Here is a 26,851-nt window from a genome sequence, read left to right as displayed (position 1 = left end):
TGAAGTGATGTCGCATGGTTTTGATTTGCATTTCAATAATGATTAGTGATGTTAAACATCTTTCGTATGCTTCTTAGCCATTCATATACGGATAAATGTTTAGTCACGTCTTTCGCCCATGTTTTAATCAGGTTGTTTGTCTTTTTGTTATTGAGTTATAGGAGTTGTTTATTATGTTCTGAATCTTAACTCTTTATCAGATATATGGTTTATAATTAAGATTTGGGGCTTCCCTAGTAGCTTAACTGGTAAAAAACCCACCTGCAACACAGGAGACCCCAGTTCGATTCCTGAGTCAGAATCCACTGGAGAAGGGATAGGCTACCCACTCCAGTATTCTTGGGCTTCCCTGGTGGCTCAGCTGGTAAAGAATCCACCTGCAATGTGGGAGACCTGGGTTTGATCCCTGGGTTGGGAAGATCCCCTGGAGAAGGGAAAGGCTACCCACTCCTGTATTCTGGCCTGAGGAATTCCATGGACATTCCAAGTCCATGGGGTCACAAAGAGTTGAACATGACTGAACGACTTTCACTTTCACTTTCTTTAGACTAAGATTTAATAATTGACAGTAAGCATAGAGCCTGTGTTTAAATTTTAAGTTAGCTGTTTGGTGGGCAGTTACATTATATTTGGGATTTGATTATGGTAAACTCTGAATTTTGGTCTTCAGGTAGGTGGGCTAGTGTGTGTGTGTGTCTTGTCTCAGGGCTTGACAAAGGAGAGATCCTCTAATGTCTTAGGAAGCTTTTGTTTCAAGACCATAAGCAGAATCAACATTTTTATGGTGAAGGATAGCTAGTAATGAATCCTGGGAAAAAAATTAATGACAGTTCAAACCATTAACCTGTCTGGGTAGCCTGATTTTGCTTCTAAGCTCTAAAAAGTGGTGTGTTTGTTGACAGAAGGATACTTAGACTGACTTTGAAAAGTTCAGAACCCAGACCTTGTGCCTTTAGAAGTGAGGTTATTTTGGGGAGGACAGGAGGGTGTTGGGAGTTGGGTGGGAGGAGTCCAAAAGCAAATATATGTAACAAAGAGGAAAGCCTGGGCAAAGATGCTCTGAAGGAAGAGGGAGCAGCTTAACAAGAGGGAGCGGCTTAGCGAAGCAAGAGGGAGCAGCTTAGCTGGATGTAGGAGTCCCATGGACATTGAAAGGATCTAACCCTTGGATGTATTACTTTCTTTGAAGGAAATGACAGCAGGTTCTAGTGCTAGCCCAGGAACAACCACAAGTGAGAAATTGGCTTGAAAAAGGGTGCAAACAATATGATATAAAATGTGCGTGACAGCCCCAAGGGGATGTTGCCAGTGGGATTCATCGTTACGGATTTTGGAGGTGTGCTCAGAACCGTGAGACAAATAGCAGGTAGACAGAGGCAATTACAGATCTTCTGATCTGGTGAGAGAATAATATATTTGAATGTAGTGTTTCAGGGCTAGGAGCTGTCTGCATGAGCAGAGAGGAGTGGTCAGAGCAGCGTTAGAATGCTGTTCTTTCTAATGTAATACCAGAAGGTCTGAGTCATGCAGAATTAAGGTGGCGGTGGTGAGGAGAGGATGTTTCACTGTGGCTTCTCTGGCTTTGTGTGGAACCAATGGGAAACCATGTTTGAAAGTTGTTTTGAATAAAAATTTAGCCTCAAGAGTATTTGGGGATTAGATTTCCTGAGTAAATAACACAAAAAGATACTTAAAAGTGACTTCTTACAGTCAAATAATTAAAACAGCTGCCTAATGCTGTCATTCTGATCATACCTTTTCATAATTTTGTAGATTTTAAAATTATGACCTGTCTCTACCCTGTTTTGTGAATGTGGTCTTCATTTATTCAGTCATTTTGGTCTCTTCTCCCTGACCCTTGTAGTTTCATTCTAGCTTAGTTTAGTCTGGGTCTTTTCCAGCTTTCTGTGTTTTTTCCAGTTGACCAGAAGGGCTTAGAATACATTTGTGAAGTTTATATTTCGTCATGTTTTCTGTTTCATTTTCAGCATCATTTCTGAAATGCGCTACCTTTTCTTTAAGGGTACAGGTCGCATTGAGTTGATGTACACAGAGTGTCAGTTGCTCAGTCGTGTCTGACTCTTTGTGACCCCATGGACTGTAGCCCCCCAGGCTCCTCTGTCCATGGGATTCTCCAGGCAAGAATACTGGAGTGGGTTGCCATTCCCTTTCTGGGATCCCTTTTGATCTCAACCTAGGGATCAAACCCGAGTTTCCCTCATTGCAGGCAGATTCTTTACCGTCTGAGCCACCAGGGAAGCCCTTAGGAAACTCTCTAATGACTAGTCCACACCAGAGATTCTCAAAGTGTGGTCCCTAGGTGAGCAGCAGCAGCCTCACCTCACACTTGTTAGAAATGTGAGTTCTTGGGCTGAATCAGAAGCTCCTGCAGTAGTCTCAGTTTGTATTTAACAAGCTCTCTGGGTGATTCTGATACAAGTTAGAGTGTGAGGACTGCTCCACATGTCTCGTTAGCTGTGTGCAGTTGTCTAGGCTTTTCATTTTCTCTATCCCTTGGTCTTCTGATCAGAAAGATCAGGGGTTCCCAGATGTTGGTGTGTGCATGAATGGTCTGGTAAGTGTCTTTAACACATTTCAGAGAGCAGTACACTTTCCCTAACTGTCTACCCAGAGATTCGGATGCCATGGTCTTAGATTCAGATGCAGTTATCTGCTTTACAGCAGGCTTTCCAGAATACATCTCATATCCGGAATCTGGACCAATGGCTATCTCTCTTTCCTCCAAGCCCCAAAGTGATGTGATTTAAAGTGGCTTTTCAGGTCCAGTAACTGAAAGCTTAGGGGACAGTTGAACTTTATTTTCAAAATGCAGTTTGGATTACTTTTCAGTAAAGCCATTGTGTTCTGCTTTCTTTCCTTAAAAAATGTGATTCTTTCTTGGCCACTCAGGTTACTGTATGAGATTTTTCTCAGGCTTAGCCTCATTGATAAAGCAGTTTGATTGGACCGTTTGCTCACTAAAAGAGCCCTCTGCCTCTTATCAACTTGGAGATTTCACTCTGGGGTTCTTATGATAATTTACGAACAGTGTTAATAACCTGTAAATACTGGTTCTTAGGGAATGCTCTTTTTCGTTCGGATCTTTTTGTCCCCACTCTTGATTTGCAGCCTTTAAGCTGGTGCCCTGTGCATGATGGTGTGCCTCCCTCGTCTCACCGTCATTCGTGTTTTTGTCTCTTTAGTTGTTACGGTACAGCTTTATTAGAATTGTTTTCTGTGAGTCTTCCTCTTGTCTCAGTGGCTGCTCCTTCCGTCTTTTCCCCTCTGTCTGTCCCTTGAGTGTCCGTGTTCCCTGGGAGCTGCCCGAGTTCTTTTCTCTGCATCTTACTACATCTTACTCCGTCCCCTCGGGGCTTGCTTCTTCCTGTCTGCCGGGGCCTGGGTCAGATGTCACCCTACACCACCCTTGATCAAGGAGGATCTGACTCTCACTGCTCTCCTCTGAGCTGCAGCCCATATCCCCAACTGCCTCCTGCGTGTCCCACAGGCAGATAAGGTGAATGTATCTGAACTTGAACTTATCATTCTTCTTCCCCAGAACTTGTGCTTCCTCTTGTGTCCCCTGTCTTGGTGAATGGCGTCACCATCACTTTGCATGTGGCTAGCATTTATTCAGCATCTTCTATATGCCATGTCCTGTTCTGAGAACTTCCATGTAACTCCTCACAAATCCTCTGAGATTATATTATTATTCCCATTATACAGATGCAGAAACTGAAACACATGGGGTTTAAGTGAAGGTCACAAAACCACTCACTGATGGAGATGGAATCCTGGAGCATGGAGTCTTAATCGTGCTTCCTCTCCCAAGCTAGACCCCTCAGATCTCCCTTCCCCACGTCTTCTTGCCCCTGCACATCTTCTCAGTCCTCTCCAGTTCACCTACTAATCTCTCTTCAAAGCACACTTCCTCTTCTCTGCATTCCATTGTAAGTACTCTAGTCATGACCTCCTTCATCTCTTGTCCCCCTATTATAGTATGTTCTCTTTCCAGCCATTTCTTTATGATTATTGCCAAAGTGTTATTCTTGCCAGCAGTAAGTCTCATGTGACACTTTCCTGCATCTGTCAGCCTAACCCTTCTCAATCGGTCATTCAGTGTTGGGCAAAGCCTCTATTATCCTCTTCATTGTTGAGCAAGCCCCACCAGTTTGGAGGAACAGGATGATTCTACCATTTAAAGAATCAAGGTAGAGAGCTCAAGAGTTGTTGCCTCTTTTGGTCCTTAATTTCGATTTATTTTAATAAAGGAATGATTAAAAAACAACTCCAGAGTCTAGTCTGGCCAGAGAGGGACGGCCTCTGTGGTTTCGGCGGTGCCTGGGAAGAGTGGTCTCGCACTCCATGTGTGTGTTCCAGCTGGGGTAAACTGCTTGCACTGCCCGTAACGGGTCACATTCTCCCTGTTCCGCTGGGTCTGTGCACATGCTGTTTCCTCTTCTGCAGTACTCTTCCTTCATTGCCCTGTTGGGTAACACTGGCTAATACATCCATCTCCATTTTCAGATCTCAACTTAGATTCCCTTTCACCTGGGAAGCTTTCTCTGATCCCATTTGCCTTCCAAACAAGAGGTTGGGATAAATACTGCCATATGATATCATAGCGTGCCACCCTTTCCCTGCCATAGTGTTAGTCGCTCAGTTGTGTCTGACTCTTTGCTGCCACATGGACTGTAGGCCACCAGGCGCCTCTGTCCATGGGATTCACCAGGCAAGAATACTGGAGTGGGGAGCCATTCCCTCATGACTCATCAAACTTTGTTTTAATTGTTTGGTTGCTTCATTTTAACTACAAGCCACATCTTATGTATTTCTGTGCTTCTACCTCCAAGCATAGATGTTCAATAGAGATTGATTGTGTGGAATAATAAATGAGTATTTAAATGAGCTAATTGATTTTAGCCAATTCTACCTGCTTCTTACCTTTGTAAAATAACTCTGGCAGGTTATAATAACCTTTGTATAATAACTCCAGCAGATCAGTTAGGGTTCAGTTTACCCAAAAATAACTACAGGAATCAATGGTTTAAACAAATTTGGGGATTTTTTTTCTTCACATGAAATAAGTCTGGGACTAAGCTATCCAGGCTTGGTAGACTGGTTCCTTGGTTATCAGGGACCCCAGGTTCCTTCTGTCTTTATGCTCCACTCTTCTGAGTGGGATCCTTGCCCTCATGTTCTCATCTCAAATATGTGCCAGGAGTCTGGCATCTGCAGGCCCTCACTCCAGGAAAGAGGAGAAGGTCAAAAAAGCAAAAAGGAGCTGGCCAGCAGTGTGCCTCCAGCCTTTATACCTTTCAGGGACTTTCCTGAAAGGCCTTCCGAGGGTATTACTTTCTACCCCTTGATGAGACAGTTATCATAGCATCGCCTCTGCTGCAGGGGAGACTGGGAGATACTGTTTTTATGCTTTTGGTCTTTGCTTCTTGCTACACAATTGGGGTTCTGTTAATAAAGAAGGAGAGGATAGATACTGAGTGGTAACCAGAAGCTTCTACATAGCTTAGGATGATTTCCTCTTCAGTGGTCATAGACAGATTAGTAAGAAATTGGCAGAACAGTATGTCAGCATTTTAAAAAAGTATGTATATAATGTAACTTTGAAAAGAACCTTACCTCTTTGTGATCCTAGCTATTTTATATAAAATCAGCAACTTTTTTGGGTATTTTAAGGAGATTTAATTGCAGGCACCTAAAAAATCTAAATAATTACTTTCATGAATCATTTTCTTCTAGATATTTGCACTTGTTGATTTAAGAGTATACGTTCTTAGTATATGGATGTTAATTGTACTATTCCTTCATCTTTTACTGTTGGTCTTGAAATTTTTCAAGATTTAAAAAGTGGGGAAATGTTAAAAGTAATAACAAAATAAATAATTGTCTCAAAAGGTAAAAATAAATGCATTAAAAAAGAGTATACTAGACTTCCCTGGTGGTCCAGTGGTTGGGAATCTGCCTGCCAGCGCAGGGGACGTGGGTTTGGTCCCTGATCCGGGAAGACCCACGTGCTGCAGGGCCACTGAGCCCGTGTGATGCAACCGCTGACGCTCATGCACTCTGGGGCCTGTGAGTGGGCTCTTTTGGGGGTGGGGGAGGTTTAAAAAGACTTGTTTAATAAAATATCAGGATAAGACCAGGCAGGGCAGGTTGGGGGGGGGTCACCCGGAAGCATAAGTGCCCTTGGGGCCCTCCCCCTGCACCCCCCTTGAGAGGCTATGGCTCAGTGGCTGGAGCCAGGACCCCAGACACTGGGGCTCTGCAGCAAGACAAGCCACTGTGCCCCCCAACTGGAGAAAGCTTGTGAGCAGCAATGAAGACCCAGCACAGCCATAAATAAATAGATAAAAACTAAAAAAAAAAAAAAAAAAAAGATACCTTCTAAAGTCTCATTAAGATGTGCCCCAGAGAACCCTGTTACACTGTTTGGTGGGAATGCAAACTAGTACAGCCACTATGGAGAACAGTGTGGAGGTTCCTTAAAAAACTGGAAATAGAACTGCCATATGACCCAGCAGTCCCACTGTTGGGCATACACACCAAGGAAACCAGAATTGAAATAGACACATGTACCCCAGTGTTCATTGCAGTACTGTTTACAATAGCTAGGACATAGAAGCAACCTAGATGTCCATCAGCAGACAACTGGATAAGAAAGCTGTGGTACATACACACAATGGAATATTACTCTGCTATTAAAAAGAATGCATTTGAATTGGTTCTAATGAGGTGGATGAAACTGGAGCCTATTATTATACAGAGTGAAGTAAGTCAGAAAGAAAAACACCAATATAGTATATTAACGCATATATATGGAATTTAGAAAGATGGTAATGAAGACCCTATATGCGAGACAGCGAAAGAGACACAGATGTAAAGAATAGACTTTTGGACTCTGTGGGAGAAGACAAGGGTGGGATGATTTGAGAGAATAGCATTGAAACATGTATAGTACCATTTGTGAAATAGATCGCCAGTCCAGGTTCGATGCATGATACAGGACGCTCGGGGCTGGTGCACTGGGATGACCCTGAGGGATGGGATGGGCAGGGAGGTGGGAGGGGGGTTCAGGATGGGGATCACATGTACACCCGTGGCTGATTCATGTCAATGTATGGCAAAACCACTACAATATTGTAAAGTAATTAGCCTCCAATTAAAATAAATAAATAAAAAATAAAAGCAAAAAAAATAATAAATTAAAAAAAATATATATGTACCCAAGAATCTACTGGTGGGAATGTAGATTGCTGGAACAGTTTACAGTAGATATTAAGAAATCTAAATTTTATAAATTAGATTTTTTTGAGAATTAAATGATTTGGGAAAATGCTCAGGATGTAAAATTTAATGAAAGGAGAAGGAATCAAGATTTAATTTTTTTAAATTCTTCAAAAAAATCAAATTTTAATAGTTGTCTCTCATTCCATTATATGGATTTCCCTTATATATATGTTTAATCCTTCTTTTGGGCTACCCTGGTGGCTCAGTCAGTAAAGAATCCACCTGCAATGCAGGAGACCTGGGTTTGATCCCTGGGTTGGGAAGATCCCCTGGAGGAGGCATGGCAAACCACTCCAGTGTTCTTGCCTGGAGAATCCCCATGGACAGAGGAGCCTGGCGGGCTGCAGTCTCTGCGGTCTCAAAGAGTCAGACACGACTGAGCAACTAAGCACAGCACAGTCCTTCTTTTATTACTGAGCACTTTGCTAGTTCCAATTGTTCACTATTAGAAGTAATCTTCAATGAAAGACAGTATATTTTTATTTAATTTTGTTTAGATTTCTGGGTTTTTATGATAGATTTATAAAAGAATGAGCAGACAAAATTAAAGGTATAGATCTCTTATTTGTTGCAATCTGTTGCCAAATGTTTTGCTAAATGTGTGTATGACATTCACATATATTGTACTTCTGACTTTGTAAAATTTGTGAAATTACTAGAAAGTATGGAAAAAAGACTACCAAGAAATATATTAAAGCTTTAAAAATAGTTTTTCATGTGGTGGTGCTTTGAGTGATAATTATTTTCTTTATATTTTCTCTCTCTATATTTTCTGCAGTGATTATATATTGTTTTATAATTTAAAAATAATTTAAGTTGAAAATAAAGAATAGGTCTTCTGGGAAATCCCTTGTGGTCCAGTGGTCAGGACTCTTGAACTTCACTGTCAAAGGCTCAGGTTAGATCCCTGGTCGGGGAACTGAAATCCCTGGAAGCCTTGTTTGGAGGCCAAAAAAACCAAAACAAAACAAAAAAAGAATATGCTAAGCTGCTGCTTTGCTAGCATCAAAGGAGATTTTTTTTTCCTCTTCCCACTATGCCATGCAGCTTATGGGACCTTAGTTCCCCAAGCAGGGATTGAGCCCTGGCTCTGGAAATGATTTTCTCTTCCCACTATGCCATGCAGCTTACGGGACCTTAGTTCCCCAAGCAGGGATTGAGCCCTGGCTCTGGAAATGATTTTCTCTTCCCACTATGCCATGCAGCTTACGGGATCTTAGTCCCCCAGCCAGGGATTGAGCCCTGGCTCTGGAAATGATTTCCTCTTCCCACTATGCCATGCAGTTTACGGGATCTTAGTCCCCCAGCCAGGGATTGAGCCCTGGCTCTGGAAATGATTTCCTCTTCCCACTATGCCATGCAGCTTACGGGACCTTAGTTCCCCAACCAGGGATTGAGCCCTGGCTCTGGAAATGATTTCCTCTTCCCACTATGCCATGCATCTTACGGGACCTTAGTTCCCCAGCCAGGGATTGAGCCCTGGCTCTGGAAATGATTTCCTCTTCCCACTATGCCATGCAGCTTACGGGACCTTAGTTCCCCAACCAGGGATTGAGCCCTGGCTCTGGAAATGAAAGTGCTGAGTCCTAACCTCTGGACCTCCAGGGAATTCCCAAAGGAGAAATTTTAATGTTGCTTTTGTATCGAAGAAGAATAAGCACACAACAGATGGATCCTTTAAGGTTAGACATGTTTTACTGAATTTGTTTAGAGGTATTTTCTCCATTTTTCCTAGTAATTTGAGTGAGTGAGTGAAAATCGCTCAGTTGTGTCCGACTCTTTGCAACCCCATGGACTGTAGCCCACCAGGCTCTACTCTGTCCATGGGTTTCTTCAGGCAAGAATACTAGAGTAGGTTGCCATTCCCTTCTCCAGGGGATCTTCCCAAACCAGGGATCGAACCCAGCTCTCCTGTTTTATCTTCTTTTAGTTTTGCTTCCTTTTGGTCTTTACCCTGCTGGGGTCTTTGGGAACTGGTGTATGTGTAACAGCATCTACCATACCTCTTCATTTTAGCTTAGGCTGGATTTGAAGAGCCAAAGCAGGAAAACACCTAAGGAGACCTGAGACTCACAGAGAAATAAATTATAGCTGCTGTTTCTTTTAGCTTTGCTTTCCTGTTCTTATTTATTTATTTTTTTAGAAATGTAATCTCTCCTTTTATCAACCTTTATCATTTCATACTGTAAGAAAGTGAAATCACTTAAAGGGAGATAACCCTTATGAATCTGCTGAGTGTTAGACCTTGCTTAATGGAATCTAGTAAACTGAAATAAAAATTCTGGGTCTTTTTTTCCCCCCAGTGGTATTTATTGTAACTGTTAAAAACAAGAGCACCACATAGCTTCAATTCTCACATTCAGTAGCTAGATTGTAGTATTAGATGGTTCTAGGGTCATTTTTAGCTTGTCATTGTTTCCAGGGTAATCTTCTTAAAATATGAGTTCATATTTTTTTCTAGAGGCAAAAGTTGAAATGATTGTGGAGTGCATGGATGGGTTCATGAAACTGACCCTTGATCAGTATAAGGTGTCCCAGTAACCTATTTCATATTCATAGACTCTGTAGCCTGGGATAGATTAATTTTAGAGATGCATTGCAGAATGTTAGATAAGGCGAGAGAGTGTGGAAAACATGTTCTATAAACCAAAGTAGTGTCGGTTACGAAACAGCAACAAAAGCAAACTCCTCAGTCAGCGATATACAGTTGGGGATTTGGAGACGTAGGGATGGGAATGAAGGGTTTGGGCTGCGTTCAGAAGCGAAAGGGCAGATTGGTGGGAGCGCTTTGAGCTGTTTTCCCCAGGCTCTTGTGAATCAGTGTACTTTTCAAACAAATGTAGAAACAAACGTGGTCTGCCACAAGATTCTGCCTCGGATTCTGTTCTTCCTCATTTGAGGAAATGATATTGTTAGACAGTTACCTACGACCCAAATCATAGTTTTAAGTAAATCTGTATTTTGTTAAATATCTATCTGTATACTATTTACAGCTACTTGAAAAGTGATACTCAGTCTGATACTCAGTCTGAAATAGAGTTTGGCAAACAGTGATCAAATCTGGCCTGTTGCGTGGGTGGTTTTGTTTTGTTTTGGTTTGTTTGTTTTTTATGATCACCAGCTAAAAGTAGTTTAAACATTTTTATATTCTGGTTTTTATTTTTTCTTTGGCCGTGAAGCTTGTAGGATCTTAGTTCCCTGACCAGGGATTGAACCCACACCCCCTGCACGGGAAGGTGAACTCTTGAAGAAAGAGGAGGAAGAATATGTACATGTATTCTTTAAAGCTGAGACTACTTACTGTCTGGCCCTTTACATGTGAAATTTGCCAACCCCTGGTCTAAAGCAGTGGTTTCAGTGTCTCAAAATGTGTGTGCTCAGTCGTAACCGACTCTTTGTGACCCCATGGGCTGTAACCCCCCGGGCTCCTCTTTCCCTGGGATTACCCCACCAGGAATACTGGAGTGGGTTGCCATTTCCTTCCCCAAGGGATCTTCCCAACCTGGGGACCGAACCTGTGTCTCCTGCAGCTCCTGCACTGGCGGGTGGTTCTTTACCGCTGAGCCACCCGGGAAGCCCTCAGTCTCCCAAGGCACGTTTGATTGTCACTCTTGGGGTGGAGGGGATAGGAGTGCCCCTGGGAGTCTGTAGGTGAGGCCAGAGATGCTGTTCAGCATCCTCAAAAGCACACAGAGACCTCTCAGGACAAAGGTTTAACCGATCCAAGATGATAACAAAGACCGCTTCCTTCCCAAGCTGTAGTTGGGCGCCTCTAAGCTGCTTTCTAGATTGGGCCTTCGCCTTGGCTCCCATCCTGTCTTTAGCCTGCCTGACCTAGTTTTAGTAAGAATTCTCTTGCATCAGTTTAGTGAAAATACCCCCACTTTTCCTACCTGATCACCCTGATGTCTGATCAAATGCCTTATCCCCTACCCTTGATGTCTAATTACCCCTGGCCTGTGTTCAGCAAGTTAGGTCAGTCTAGTAAGAATCCCCCTACTCTTTAAAAATTTAAAAAAAAAATTATTTATTTGGCTGCCTTGGTCTCGGTTGTGATGTGCGGGCTTCTCTCTGTTTGTGGCACTCGGGCTCCAGAGCACCTGGGCTCAGTAGTTGTGGCATGTAGCTTGGTTGCCCCCAGCAACGTGTGGGATCTTAGTTCTTCAAACAGGGATGAAGCCCTTATTCCCTGCATTGGAAGGCAGATTCTTAACCACTGGACTACCAGGGAAGCCCCAAGAATCCCCCGACCCTTGATGTCTTAGTAATTTTCCATCTCCTGACTCCCTCATGCTTTTTCTTAGTGTAAATTCCCAGCTCTTTGCTGTGTTTAGAGTTGAACCTAATCTCTCTCTCCTTTTTTCAATAGTCTACATCCATTGCAGTAATCCTGAATAAAATCTTCCTTATCGGTTTAACAAGTGTTGGAATAGTTTTCCTTTGATAATATCAGTAGTGTAGAGGTTGAGAAACCCTGAGCTAAAACCGCATCGGGTAACATTTGGTACATACACGACTTCAGGGGCCACCTCTGCCGATGGACTCCGCAGCAGTCCCCTTCCCCTTGTGTTTGGCCCTGGCTCTGTTCCTTTATGAGTGAAATAAGGTTGACTCTGTCTGGGGGAATTTCACTTCAGCCTTCCTTCCTCTCCAGCATTTTAAACGTTGAATTATAGTTGACAAACAATGTTGGTTTCAGGTGTGCAACGTAGTGACTTGGTCCTTTTATACATTTGCAAAATGACCAGTAGGATTAAGTCTAGTTACCATCTGTCAGATACAGAGTTATTACCAAGTATTGTTGACTGTATTCCCTGTGCTTTACCTGATAGTCCTGTGACTCCCCAGTATTTTTCTGTCTGTTAGACTCTTCATTAAAAAATGAAACCTTTGCAATCTTCAAAGTAAAACAGTGAAAGGCAAATTGTATGAACTTGTTGAAACAGCTCAGGCCACACAGTAACTGCTGTCCAAGTAATAGCTATTAATAATAGTGTATGTTTTGATCTTGGGTTAATGACCTAATCTAGTCAAATATATTTTTTCAGGAATTCAAGAAAATATGTTCAGGCATTTCAGAAAGAAAAGTTTAAGCATGCCATTGCAGTCTTAAATCAGAGAAGGCTAGATGATACCCACCGTAGATAGCCACCGCATCCCTTTATGTTTAAGGTATTGTTAGCTGACAAAAGTTGCCTTCGCACTGAGGAATGCTGCTACCTGGGAGCCTTATAACAGCACTCGGCACTCGGTTAAGTAAGTTTCACCGTGGAAATACTGAATTGTTGAGGAGCTTAAGAATGACGCTCCCTATGGAGTTTAGCTTTGGAGAGGACAGAAAAATACGTGGTGCTTGAATTTTGGTGATACTGGCTCTAATAAAGGCAGTGTGAACACCCACATTTAGATAATTTGGTTAAATAACTTGGCCATTTATGGAGGGGGTGCTTTCCCTTCATTTTATTCAACAGACATGAGTTCAGGTGATCAGACATTTTTTGTAAGTATAGGTATGCTATATAGATGTACGGAAACATTTCTAAATGAAATTTGCTTTCTTAAATTGTCAAAGGAAATTCCTAAAGCTTCATTTTCATATTTCATGTGTGTGTGTGCTCAGTTGTGTCTGACTCTTTGCAGCCCCAAGGGCTGTAGCCCACCAGGCTCCTCTGTGCATGGGATTTTCCTGGCAAGAATCCTGGAGTGGGTTGCCATTTACTCCTCCAGGGGATCTTCCCCACCCCGGGATCAACCTGAATTTTTCTGCATTGCAGGCAGATTCTTTTACCACTGAGCCATTGGGGAAGCCCTTGTGTTTTATGATACTAAACTAAATTTTTTATATGAGTATTTCTGATCAAGTGCACTTGTGTTAATGTGTGTGTACACATATAAAAGAATGTAATTATGGTATAGAAAACACATTGAGGAAAGAGATTATGGATTTCTCTTTCCAAATAAAAATACAGTTCCTTTCTCTGAAAATAGTTTTCTTTAAGCACAGCAGAAAATCTGAGCAGCATTCTGCCAGTAGCTTTTTTCAAGGGTTGAGACATATGGCTCCATTGATCCCTGATACGGTTATTTATGTGGCTGGTTTTCTACATGAGGGGAAGAAAGTTTGATTAAGTACCATTAACTGTGACATACCCCATGAGTAATGATTTTTTTGTGTTTTCTCCACGTTTCAAATAAATTGGTGGCTATGTAATAGGTTCTAGTCAAGCGGTCTGCCAGAACATGTAAGGAAAATAAATGCAGCCTCTGCAAGAGCATCGGATGGCAGTGTTGTCAACTACTTAGGTGGTGCCTCAGAAATGGGGTGTCCTGCCGTTGTCTGCAGGATCTGAACCTAAATGTCGTTTTCTTGGGAGAGTGTGTGTGGGTCCTGATGGTGTCTTTGCATTCCAGAGATGGCTACTTAGGCTTGGAGCCGCAGTCTGTTGCCATGAATATACTGTGCTGTGCTTAGTCGCTCAGTCGTGTCTGACTCTTTGCGACCCTATGGACTGTAACATGCCAGGCTCCTCTGTCCGTGGGGATTCTCCAGACAAGAATACTGGAGTGGGTTGCCATGCCCTCCTCCAGGGGATCTTCACAACCCAGGGTCAAACCCAGGTGTGCCCCACTGCAGGCAGATTCTTTACCATCTGAACCACCGGAAGCCCATGAATACCAGTGTGAATTTGAAGCCCGTCCAAGATTAAACCTGTGGCTTTGATTTAATCAATTCCCTCTCTTGATTCTTGTCACTCAAGGTAACATTGCTGCTGTTCATTAAATTAGTGCTTCCTTATTTGGAGTAACAATATAATTTGATGTACTTCTGCACATTTTTTTTTTTTCTCATTTGATTCCTTTAAATCAGTAGGTAAATGAAAGTGAAAGTCTCTCAGTCGTGTCTGACTCTGCTACTCAATGGACATGGACTCTAGCCTGCCAGGCTCCCCTGTCAGTGGGATTCTCCAGACAAGAATATTGGGGTGGGTAGCCATTCCTTTCTCCAGGGGATCGTCTTGACCCAGGGATCAAACCTGGGTCTCCTGCATTACTTTACCATCTGAGCCACCAGGGAAGCCCCATATAGTAGGTAGGCCGGTGTCAATTATGATAAAAGAAGTTTTTAGTGACTTCCTCAAGGCCACTAAATAGTATATGACAGCCTGAAGCTCAGACCCAGGCCTTTTCAGCCCATGCTGTTGCTCATCCTCTGTACCACATGCTTTTTTATACATTGTTGGACTTGATTTCCTAATATTTTGTTAAGGACTTTTGTGTCTATGTCCATGAAGACGTTGGTCTATAGCTTTCCTTTCTTATGGTGTCTTTGTATGGTTTTAATATTAGGGTAATGCTGGCTCCATGGAAGAAGACAGAAAGTTTTCTCTCTGCTTCTGTCTTCTGGAAGAGATGGTAGAGAATTGGTATAGTTTCTTCCTTAAATGTTTGGTAGACTTTACCAATGAACCCATCTGGGCCTGGTATTTCTGTTTTGGAAGGTAATACATTATTGATTCTATTTCTTTAATGGATAGATGCCTATTTTTCCTTGTATGAGTTTTGGTAGATTGTGTCTTTCAAGGTAATGGTCCCTTTTATCTAGGTTATCAAATTTATGGGCTTTGAGTTGTCCATAATATTCCTTTATTATCCATTTAAGTTCATGGGATCAGTAGTAATGGCCCCATTTTCATTTCTAATATTGTTAATTTGTGTCTTCTATCTTTTTTAATCTGGCTAAGAGTTCCTTAATTTTAGAGATATTTTCAAAGACCGTTTTTGGTTTCATTGATTTTTCTCTATTGATTTTCTGTTTTCAATTTCATTGATTTTTCACTCTAATTTTTATTATTTTTCACCACTGCTTATTTTGGATTTAATTTGCTCTTCTTTTTCTAGTTTCCTAAGGTGGAAGCTTATATTATTGATTTTAGATCCTTCTTTTCTAGCATATGCATTCAGTGCTATAAATTTTTCTCTAATCACTGCATTCTCTGCATCTCGCAAATTTTGTTAAGTTCTATTTTTGTTTTCATTTAAAGTATTTTAAAGTTTCTCTTGAGATTTCTTCTTTGACTTATGTTTTACTTAGAAGTGTTTAATTGGTCATATTATTCTTTGTTCATAAGCACTATTGTACATTTTTTCAAGATACTACTAAAGAGATTTGTGTTCACTGATGAAAATTGTATACACTGGGCTTCTAATGGTAGAGGAAGGTGGAATGGGAGAAAGAAAGGAAGCAGTGACCATTGAGTTATTTTTTCATCCTCTGGTTAACTTTGCTTATTTTCAAAATGGATTTGAAGCTGACAATAAAGCATATGTATACAATGAACCATTGTTAAAAGGATAAAAGGAAAGAGGAGAGTGAAAAAAAAACTGGCTTACAACTCAACATTTAGAAAACTAGGATGATGGCATCCGGTCCCATCACCTCATGGCAAATAGAAGGGGAAAAAGTGGAAACAGTGACAGATTTTATTTTTCTGGGCTCCAAAATCACTGTGGGCGGTGACTGCAGCTATGAAGTTAAAAGATGCTTCCTCCTTGGAAGGAAAGCTATGACAAACCTCAACAGCATATTAAAAAGCAGAGATATCACTTTGCCAACAAAGGTTATTATAGTCAAAGCTATGGTTTTTCCTGTAGTCTTGTGTGGATATGATAGTTGGACCATAAGGAAGGCTGAGCCCTAAAGAAGTGATGCTTTTGAATTGTGGAGAAGACTCTTGAAAGTCCCTTGGACTGCAAGGAGATCAAACCAGTCAGTCCTAAAGGATATCAACCCTGAATATTCATTGGAAGGACTGATGCTGAAGCTGAAGCTCCAGTACTTTGGCCACCTGATGCAAAGAGCCGACTCATTGGAAAAGACCCTGATGCTGGGAAAGATTGAAGGCAGGAGGAGAAGGGTATGACAGAGGATGAGATGGTTGGATGGCATCTTCGACTCAGTGGACGTGAGTTTGAGCAAGCTCTGGGAGATAGTGAAGGGCAGGGAAACCTGGCGTGCTGCAGTCCATGGGGTCACAAAGAGTCAGACACGTCTTAGTGGCTGAACAAAAACAAATAAAATGGAGGAAACAATTTTACCAAAAACTAGTTCTCTCAAGTATTAGTAATTTTCCCTGATCTAAGAAAGGAACTGAACAGTAGACAACTTTAGATTAAGGTTTCTTTTAAGTGCCATGATTTCAAATCATTGATTGAAAGCTGAGCTGATGATTTTGTAATGAAAACATTGCACAGAGGTGGACGGCAGTTATGTTTGTAGACAGGTTGCTTATTTTCCATACAGATTGGTAATATGACACTTGTTTTTATTTTCTTGTTATTTATATTCCATCTTGTCCTAAAAAAATGAGAGGTTAATAGAAATACAGGGGAAAAAATAAAATTGTGAAGGTGAAACTAAGGGGACAGAATAAGTTAAAGGCTGCAGAAATGAGTTAACAAGGTCTGTCCTTGTTATTGAATACGGGCCATAAATTTGCACCTGAGCTTCAGAGAAACAACTGGCTCAAATTAAGGGATGCCACAGATTGAAACATCACACTGATCTAAGAGCAGGTCTCCTGAGGGAGAGCCTCCAAGAAACTGGAGTTGGGGTCTGGGTTCATGGTGTTTGCAGACCTCAACTGCAGGAGTCTTAAGACCTTTACCTCAGTCTTCTGACATCAGTGTGACTCAGTTTTGTTTACTTTTTCTTACTTCTCTTTTTATTCTCCCAGATCAGGTACTTGAGAAAGTCTAAAGACTTACTGCTCACACTGGAGATTTGGAAGAAGGTGGTATAGGTGGAACATGTATGTGTGTGTTCAGTCACTCAGTCATGTCTGACGCTTTTTACCACGTGGACTATAGCCCACTAGGCTCCTCTGTCCATGGGATTCTCTAGGCAACAGTGCTGGAGTGGGCAGTCATTCCCTTCTCCAGGGGATCTTTCCTACCCAGGGATCAAACCCACATCTCCTTCATTGGCAGGAATATTCTTTACCACTAGTGCCACCTGGTTAGCCCATAGGTCCCCCTCAACACCTCAGTGCAATCATTTGAAGTTATGTAGTGTCTTTAAGGTTTAAAAACATCCTGTTTAGGGAATTCCCTGGTGATCCAGTGGTTAGGACTCTGTCCTTTCAGTGCTGAGGGTCCTGACTCAGTCACTGGTTGGTAAACTCAGATTCCACAAGCCATGCAGCGTGGCCAAAAAAAGTACTGTTTATGTAGGAAGCTTTTTAGGAAATGAGGCCTGAGAGGAATGACTCCTACAGGTCCTTGTGAAGAGTGCACTGGGTAACAGGGAAGACAGCATTCTTTCAGTAACAGCCTTTTGATAGCTACAGTAGTGATTTTCTTATGGCTGATACTTGTAATGTTACTCAGTTCAAGCCAAGTACATGATGCCAGAATACAGTTTAGTAGAAGTGATTTTTTTCAGGAGATAAAGCAGTGAAGTTGAAATATGAAGCTCTGAGGCTTAGGGTTGATTTAGAGGCATAATGTAAACCACAGTAGAAGTTTTTTTCTTTTTTAAATTGAGGTGAAATTCATACCACATACAGTTAACCATTTTAAAATGTGCAATTCAGAGGCATTTAGGATATTCACAGTGTGTGCAATTACCATCTCTTTTTAGTTTCAAAACTTTATCACTCCAAAACACCTCATATCCATTAAGTAATCACACTTGATTTCCCTCTTCTCCTCTTTCCCTGGTAACCATAAATCTGCCTACTGTCTCTGTGGATTTACCTCTTCTGGCTATTTCAGATACAAAGCATACAATAAGTAGCTTTTTGTTTCTTGCTTCTTTCATCTAATGTTTTCAAAGTGCACCCAAATGATCAATATTTCTTTCCTTTTTATGGCTGAATAATAGTCCCTTGTATGTACATATCACAATTTGTTTATCCATTCCTCTGTTGGTAGACATTTGGAGTGTTCATAGCTTTTGGCTATTGTGAATAATGTTGCTATTAAAGCTCCACATTCAGAAAACGAAGATCATGGCATCTGGTCCCATCACTTCATGGGAAACAGATGGGGAAACAGTGGAAACAGTGTCAGACTTAATTTTTGGGGGCTCCAAAATCACTGCAGATGGTGATTGCAGCCATGAAATTAAAAGACGCTTACTCCTTGGAAGGAAAGTTATGACCAATCTTGATAGCACATTCAAAAGCAGAGACATTACTTTGCCAACAAAGGTCCGTCTAGTCAAGGCTATGGTTTTTCCAGTGGTCATGTATGTATGGATGTGAGAGTTGGACTGTGAAGAAAGCTGAGTGCTGAAGAATTGATGCTTTTGAACTGTGGTGTTGGAGAAGACTCTTGAGAGTCCCTTGGATTGCAAGGAGATCCAACCAGTCCATCCAACCACCCAGGAGATCAGTCCTGGGTGTTCATTGGAAGGCCTGATGCTAAAGCTGAAACTCCAATACTTTGGCCAGCTCATGCAAAGAGTTGACTCATTAGAAAAGACTCTGATGCTGGGAGGGATTGGGGGCAGGAGGAGAAGGGGATGACAGAGGATGAGATAACTGGATGGCATCACTGACTCGATGGACATGAGTTTGGGTGAACTCCCGGAGTTGGTGATGGACAGGGAGGCCTGGCGTGCTGCAATTCATGGGATCGCAAAGAGTCAGACACGACTGAGTGACTGAACTGAACTGAACTGAACTGAAAGATTTGTGAACAAGTATTTGAGTATTTTTTTTCAGTTCTTTTGGATATATACCTAATAATTGAATTACTGGATTATATGATAATTCCATGTATTACTTTTTGAGGAACAAGCCTTTTTTCACAGTGTAACAATGGTTACACTGTTTAACATTTCCAGTGGAGTATATGAGAATTCCTACTTCTCCACATCTTAAACAACATTTGTTATTTTCTGTTTTCTTAAAAAAATTTTATTTTTATTTTTTTATTACAACCATCCTACTGGGTAGAAAGTAGTATCTCACTGTGATTTCCATTTGTATTTCCTTGATAACTAATGATACTAGATACCTTTTCTGCATTTCTGTTAGCCAACTAAATACCTATTCTGAAGAAATGTCTATTCTAGGTTCTTTCCCCATTTTGCAAAATTGGGTTGTTTGTTGTTGAATTGTAGGATCTCCTTATATTTTTGGAATGTGAAACCATTATTGGATTGTCCAGTTCTCAGTAAAAAAATTACAAAGCATACAAAGAAACAGGAAAGTCTAACCTGCCGATAAAGAAGAAAGAAACTGATAGGAGTCATCCATGAAGAAGCCCAGATATTTAGACTTAGTAGGTAAGTCTCTACATTTACTGTCTTAAATATTTTAAAAGAGCAAAAGGAAACCATGAATAAACAACTAAACGTAATCAGGAGAATGGTGTAAAATCAAGTAGGGAATATCAGTACAGAGATAGGAGCTATAACACGGAACCAAGTTGATATACTGGAGCTGAAAGTTATAATAGCGGAAATTAAAAACAAGCAAATGAAAAACTAAAGGGCTTCAGCAGGTGATTTTAGTAGGCAGAAGAGAGAATCAACAATTGTGAAGCTAGGACAATTACAATTAGTCTGAGGTGTAGAAAGCAAAAAGAGTGAAGTAAAAGGGGCAGAGCCTGAGTGACCTGTAGGACACCATCGGGTTTCACAGTGTATACATTATGGGAGTCTCAGAAGGGGAAGAGAGAAAGAAAGGGTTAGAAAGATTATTTGAAGAAACAGGTCTGTTAACTTCCCAGACTTTATGGAAGATATTAATTTATATAACCGAGAAGCCTAATGAACTCCAAGTAGAATAAACACCAAGAAATCTACACCTAGATACATTATAATTAAGTTGTTGGACGCCAAAGAGAGAGCTTTGTAAATATCAACAATCAACTTGTCACATCCAAGGGCTTCTCAGTAAGATAAATTGCCAGTTTATCATCAAGACCATGGAGGCCAGAAGTCAGCAGGATGATATATTTGAAATGCTGAAAGAAAAGAGTTGTCAGCCAGGAATTCCATATTTGGCGAAGCTATACTTCAAAAAGAAGGGAGGAATAAAGATGTTTTTAGATAAATGAAAGCTAAAGGAGTTCATTGCTAGACTTGCTGGACTTGCCCCACAAGAAATGCTAAAGAGAGTCCTTCAGCCTGAAACAAAGGAACACTCGGCAATAACTCAAAGCCATATGAAGAAATAAAGATCACTTGTAGGGACTTTGCTGTGGTCCAGTGGTTAAGAATGTACCTTGCAGTGCAGGGGACATGGGTTCAATCCTGGGTTGGGAAACTAAGATCCTACATGCCACAGAGCAACTGTGTCACAACTGATGAGCCTGCATGCCACAACTCGAGTGTGTGCTGCAGTGAAAGATCCCACATGATGCAGTGAAGATCCTGTATGCTGCAGCGAAGACCTGATGCAGCCAGTACAGCAAAATAAATGAATTAAAACAGGATCACTGATAAAGGTAACTATAGATCAATACAAAATCAGTATCACTGTAATTTTGGCTTGTAACTCTTCTTTGTCTTTCTTACATGATTTAAAAGACAAATTTCTAAAACAGTAATTTTAAATATATATTAATGTGTACACAATGTATAAAATGTAATTTTTGACAGTAACAGCATAAACTGGGATACAGAGCTGGGTAGGGACAGATTTATTGCAGGCTACTGAAGCTAAGCTGGTGTTAGTTCAAACTAGTTTGTTATAGACTTAGAATATTAACTATAACTCTGATGGAAACCACTTCGAAAATCAGTATAATAAACCACATTAATAGAACAAAGGGTGTAAAAATCCGTATGAGCGTCTCAATATATGTAGAAAGAACATTAGATAAAATTCAACACCATTCACAGCAAAAAGACTCAGAAGACTTAAGAATAGAAGGGCAAAAAGCATTTATGAAAAACCTACAACTAACATCATTTTCCATGGTAAAGGACTGGGAACTTTCTCTTTAAGACCAGGAGCAAGACAAGGATGTCTGCTTTCATCATTACTATTCAACATTGTACTGAAAGTCCTATCCAGAGCAATTAGGCTAGGAAGAGAAATGAAAGGCATCTAAATTGGAAAGGAAGAAGTAAAGCTATCTCTGTTGTAAGTGACATAATTCTATATGTTAAAAAAATTCCTCAACTTTTTGCATACATGCAAAAACTACTAGAGCTAATTAAGCAAATTCAGCAAAGTTGCAGGGTGCAAGATCAAAACACAGAAAAAATCAGTTATGTTCCTGTATACTAGCGATGAACAGTCCTAAGTGGAAATTAAGAAAGCATCCAAAGAAATAAAATATCTAGAAGCACATTTAAGGATGTGAAAGACTTATGCACTGGAAACTGCAGAATACTGATGAAAGAAATTAAATGAGACCTAAATAAATGGAAAGACATCTGTATTCTTTGACTGGAAGATTTAATATTGTTAAAATGGCAATATTCCTTAAAGCAATCTACAGATTCAGTGTAATACCTATTCAATTTCCCGTGGCCTCCTCCCCCTAAAATGGAAAAGCCAATCCTCAAATTCATGTAGGGCAAGAGGGTTTAGTTAGTTAAAACAGTTTTGAAAAAGAAGAGCAAATTTTGAGGGCTTATACTTCCTGACTGAAAAAGTTACCACAAAGCCACAGTAATCAAAATAGTGTGGTACTACATAAGGATAGATGTATAGACAGATGGAATAGAATTGAAGAATCAGAAATAAACCCAGACATCTCTGGCTAATTAATTTTCAACATGGGTCAAAAGACCATTTAATGGGGAAAGAAAAGTTTCTTCAACAAATGATGCTGAGACAACTGGATAACCATATGCAAAGACTGAATAATGAGCTTAGTATACAAAAATTAAATCAAAAGGGATTGGACCTAAAGATAAGAATGAAAACTCTATATCTACTTTAAGAAGCCATAGGTCTTCATGATCTTGGGTTTTGCAGTGGCTTCTTAGAATTGACATAGAAAGCATAAGCAACAAAAGGAAAAAAATAGATAAATTAGACTTCAAAATAATTTTTTAAAAGTCTGTTAAAGAGTATTAAGAAAGTGAAAATACAACCTACAGAATGGAAGAAAACATTCAGAAGTCATATACCTGATAAGATACAAATGTGTAAGTTTTGTAAATTGACATTTGCATCACCAAATTTCCTGATTAAACCAGCGTCCATTTTCTCTGCAAAGTGTAGTGACTGCTGTCCACAGTGTGCTGAGTTGTAGTAGCAGCTGTTGGCTACTTATAAATAGTCTGTGCTTTTGTGTTTCCTTCAGTTGAATTTTATGTTTACCTTCAGTTAGCTATGTGTGTGTATGTTTGTGCAAATTTTACTTAATATTGTAATTAATTTAGTTAGGTATTATGTGGGCTTCCCTGGTGGCTCAGCTGGTAAAGAATCTGTCGGCAATGTGGGAGACCTGGGTTCGATCCCTGGGTTGGGAAGATCCCCTGGAGAAGGGAATGGCTACGTACTCCAGTATTCTGGCCTGGAGGATTCCATGGACTATATAGTCCGTGGGGTCACAAAGAGTTGGACATGACTGAGCGACTTTCACTTCACTTCACTGAGTGTTATATAAAGCAGTTAAATATGAGTGAAAAGATATTTTTGAGAAAATAAATCTTAATACTTAGGAAAAACTTGAGAATGAATCAACATTTAACCTACATTAAACCAAAACTGGAGAAGTATACCAGTGCACTATGGGGGTGGTTTATGTAAGAAACAAGGCTGATAATACCAATCAACAGAGTCCTGTACACAGAGAAACACCTTGGTTTTACATCAAAAAATTGATTTGCTTAAAAGTGCTTATTTAGTTTAGATGATTCCTTTTGTTGGACAGCTCTTTCATAATTAACTGTCCAGTGTGGGGTAAAGAGAAGTTTGTGTTCTATTACTCCAGAGACAGAACACTGCAACTCTAAATCAGTTTAACTGCAAGGTATTTTGTTATATTTCTGTGATAGATTGCAGGACTTGCTGACTTTGGTAGCTCTACAGTGTCATCAACGAGCGCTCTCCTTTCCACCATCTTTAATGTGTTTGCTTTTAGTCTGGCCCCTCTCTAAATTGCAAGGTAGCTACAATAATTGTCCAGAAGTAGAGAGTTCCAGTCATTATTCTACTTTCTTTGTAAGAACAAGGAAGCCTACCCCAGAGCCTCCAAAGCAGATTTCCCCCATGTCTCTTTGGTTAATGATGGGTCACCTACCTACCCTTAAACTAGTGCTAGCAAGGAGCATGGGACCATCATGACTGGCTTTGACCCTGAGAAGGTGTTAGCCCTGAGACCATAGAGCCAGCGGAGATACTCAAAATCAAGTTCTGCCCAGAAAAATTACGGGCATAGTGGTGTTGGAAAGGAACCAGTAGTTCTAGAGGGACAGCAAATCTTTCGTGTAGTCTTCCTTAAATATTATTGCCCCAAACTAAGCTTTTTATAACAACCAAGCAGTAGGGAATTCAAGGTTATTCTCCTTGTGATCATCCACAGTTCAGCTGCTCAAAACTGCTGGTCGAGAATGTATCCAGCGTATCATCTGAGTAGATGTCAGGTTGCTCTCCCTTTCTCAAAGCTTGTAAGGAGTCTGGGAATCACACCTGGATAGGTGGCCACCACGTCTGTGTGAAAGAGGGAAACTCTATTAGCTAAAGATATGGTTGCCCTGGATGTTTTTCTCTTGTTTTGATAATAACAGTGCCTTCTGTTTGGAGATTTCTTTCCTATTTCACATGATTTTGGTAAGGACAGTAGTCATGTTGATCTATGATCTCCTTGTTCCCTGCCTCCTATTCCTTGCTACTGAAGGAGGCATATGACTGAGGCTGACTAAGAGAGATCCTTGTCTCCTAGGCTACTCCATCTTCCTGGGGATGGCGATGCATTCAGGAGAAGGGGTAGATAGAATCAAACCAACGAGACTCCTCCCCAGGACTCTCATGTTACAACTTGTGGGCAAGACGTTCAAGTATTTGAGAGATAAGTGCAGGACAAACAATAGCGTGGAGTTTATTTCCCGGGTCACTTGAAAGACACACGTGGAGTAGAGAGAGGGAGGCCATTAGGCAAACAGACGTAGATAAACAGAGACTTGGTGAGGTGGGTGACGAGCGAGAGCAAACACGTTTCCCGACAGTATTGAGTCTTTATTTAGTTTTATTTTTGGCTGTGCTAGGTCTTTGTTGCTGTGTGGGCTCTTCTCTAGTTGTGGCAAGTGGGGGCTAGTCTTCCATTGTGGGTGTGTAGGCTTCTCATTGCAGCAACTCCTCTCGTTGCAGACCCTGGGCTCTAGGGCACGTGGCTTCAGCAGCTGCAGCATGCAGCCTCAGCAGTTGCAGTTCCCGGGCTCTAGAGCACGTGTTCAATAGCTGGGGCTCTGGGGCTTAGTTGCTTTTGGGCATGTGGGATCTTCCCAGGCCAAATATCGAACCCATGCCTGCTGCCTTGGCAGTGGATACTTTACGATGGAGCCACCAGGGAAGGCTGCTATTGAATCTTGACTCTAGTTTTCTTCTGTTCTGAGAGCTGTTCATCTGTATGAGCTAATACAACTTCTGTTTTGCCTAAGCAGATTCGAATTGGGTTTCTATCACCTGTAACTTCAAACATCCTGATTAATACACTGTTTGAAGAGGTATCTAAGGATAGAGCCATGCTTTTTTTTTTGGTTTGTTTTAAAGTCCCTCTAAATATTTGCTTAATGAACCGCTGAGGCCCCAGTGTTCCATGCTGAAGGGCACACTCACATTAACTTAAACCCAGCTTTGGAAAAGATAACTAATTGCTAATCATGACCGTAGAGGGAAAAATCTTACCTTGGAAATGGCCACTGGCCAATTTTAAATACTGTAGCTTGTTCCTGATAAATGTTTCAGAGTAAGTGAGTTGCAAAGATTTTCCCTAAGAGATCTTGCTCCAATTAAATGTGGGAAGGTATATACTTTAAAAAATACTTGGGCAGAAGCACTGAACTAAATGAAATAGCCTTAGAATAGTTGATATTGAGTTTCTTTTGATGAGGCTACTTTGACATCAGAAGTTAGGTCTTCCCATCTGTTCAGTTTCTGAAAACATAACCGTAAAACGGGTGTGGGGAGTACTTACCTTTAGGTTCTCAAGAGTTGGGATTGATGCACCCAGGGGTCATTCCTATTGTCTCACCTTCAAAGCCAACCTGAACAGAATTCTAATTATTAAGGATAAAGGATGGGACCTGAATTGATTGTACATCTGAAGACAAAGGTCTGAGGTTATGATGTCTACCCAATGGTAGACAAGGATGTGGAGAAAGTGTGGTGAACATCCAGAGTGTCCTACTACACTGGGGGAGAAGCACGGAGCCTGGAAAGATCAAGGATGCCAGAAGAATCTAGCGTTTTTCTAGCTGTGGAATTGCACTAGAGTTCTAACTTGTACTTATTTCCTCAAACACAAATAAGGGACAAGTACAGAGAAGCTAAATGGGTGAAGTTAATGTGGTAAAACAAATGTCTAGTCATTTACATCCTTTAACAGTACTGAAACTGTGGGCTGACACCATCCCTGTACTGACTGGAGGAGACAGGGAGCTGACACACCTCCAGCACCAGCTGGTGCACACCCAGGAGTGTGTTTTGTTGTCCTGGTGAGCCGTGACACACAACAAAATTGTGTGTTGTTCAAAGCCACAAACAGAAATCTTCTGCTGTACTTAATGGCTGGCTAGCAATGAATAATTTGGGGTTTCTAAAAATGTAGAACAGTTTAATAATTTGAACTCTGGACCACCTGCAAACCAATTCCATTTACCTAGAGCTAGATGTTGAGAGAATCACTTGTCAGACTTGAAGATTTCTTTCTCGCTTAAAATTGGAATGTAATTGCTTTACAATTTGTATTAGTTTCTGTGGTGTGTGCATGAGTGTGTATTCAGTCGCTTCAGTCATGTCCAACTCTTTGCAACTCCATGGACTGTAACCCGCCAGGCTCCTCTGTCCTTGGGATTTTCCAGGCAAGAATACCAGAGTAGATTGCCATGCCCTCCTCCAGGGGATCTTCCCCACCCAGGGATCTTCCCCACGTCTCCTGCATCTCCTGCATCGTCAGATGGATTCTTTACCACTAGTGCTGCCTGGGAAGCCCTAGTTTCTCCTGTACAGTGAACTAAATCAGTTATATGCATACATATATTCCTTCTCTCTTGGGCCTCTCTCCCACACCTCTAGGTCAGCACAGAGCACTGAACTGAGCTTCCTGTAGTATAGGAACTGAGCTTCCCACTAGCTAGCTATACCTGGCACTGTATATATGTCAATCCCACACTCCCAGTTCGTCCCACCCTCCCTCTCCCCAACCCACATCTATGTCCACGTGTCCATTCTCTTTGTCTGTATCTCTATTCCTGCTTTGGAAATAGTTCATCTGTTACCAGATTCCACATATATGTGACTGGAAAAGGTCAGTCTTCATTCCAATCCCAAAGAAAGGCAATGCCAAAGAATGCTCAAACTACCACACAATTGCACTCATCTCACACACTAGCAAAACAATGCTCAAAATTCTC

General features: G+C 41.1%; 1 protein-coding gene across 2 annotated transcripts in view; it reads left to right on the top strand.

Moving 5' to 3' along the window:
- Positions 1–26,851, top strand: part of FHIP1A (FHF complex subunit HOOK interacting protein 1A) — a 308,163-nt gene that overhangs the window by 86,934 nt on the left and 194,378 nt on the right. The window lies entirely within an intron of this gene.

This window comes from Bos taurus, chromosome 17, assembly GCF_002263795.3.
Source record: "Bos taurus isolate L1 Dominette 01449 registration number 42190680 breed Hereford chromosome 17, ARS-UCD2.0, whole genome shotgun sequence".
Lineage (NCBI taxonomy): Eukaryota > Metazoa > Chordata > Mammalia > Artiodactyla > Bovidae > Bos > Bos taurus.
Note: the sequence above shows the minus strand (reverse complement) of the source record. Positions and strands in the feature narration are given on the sequence as shown.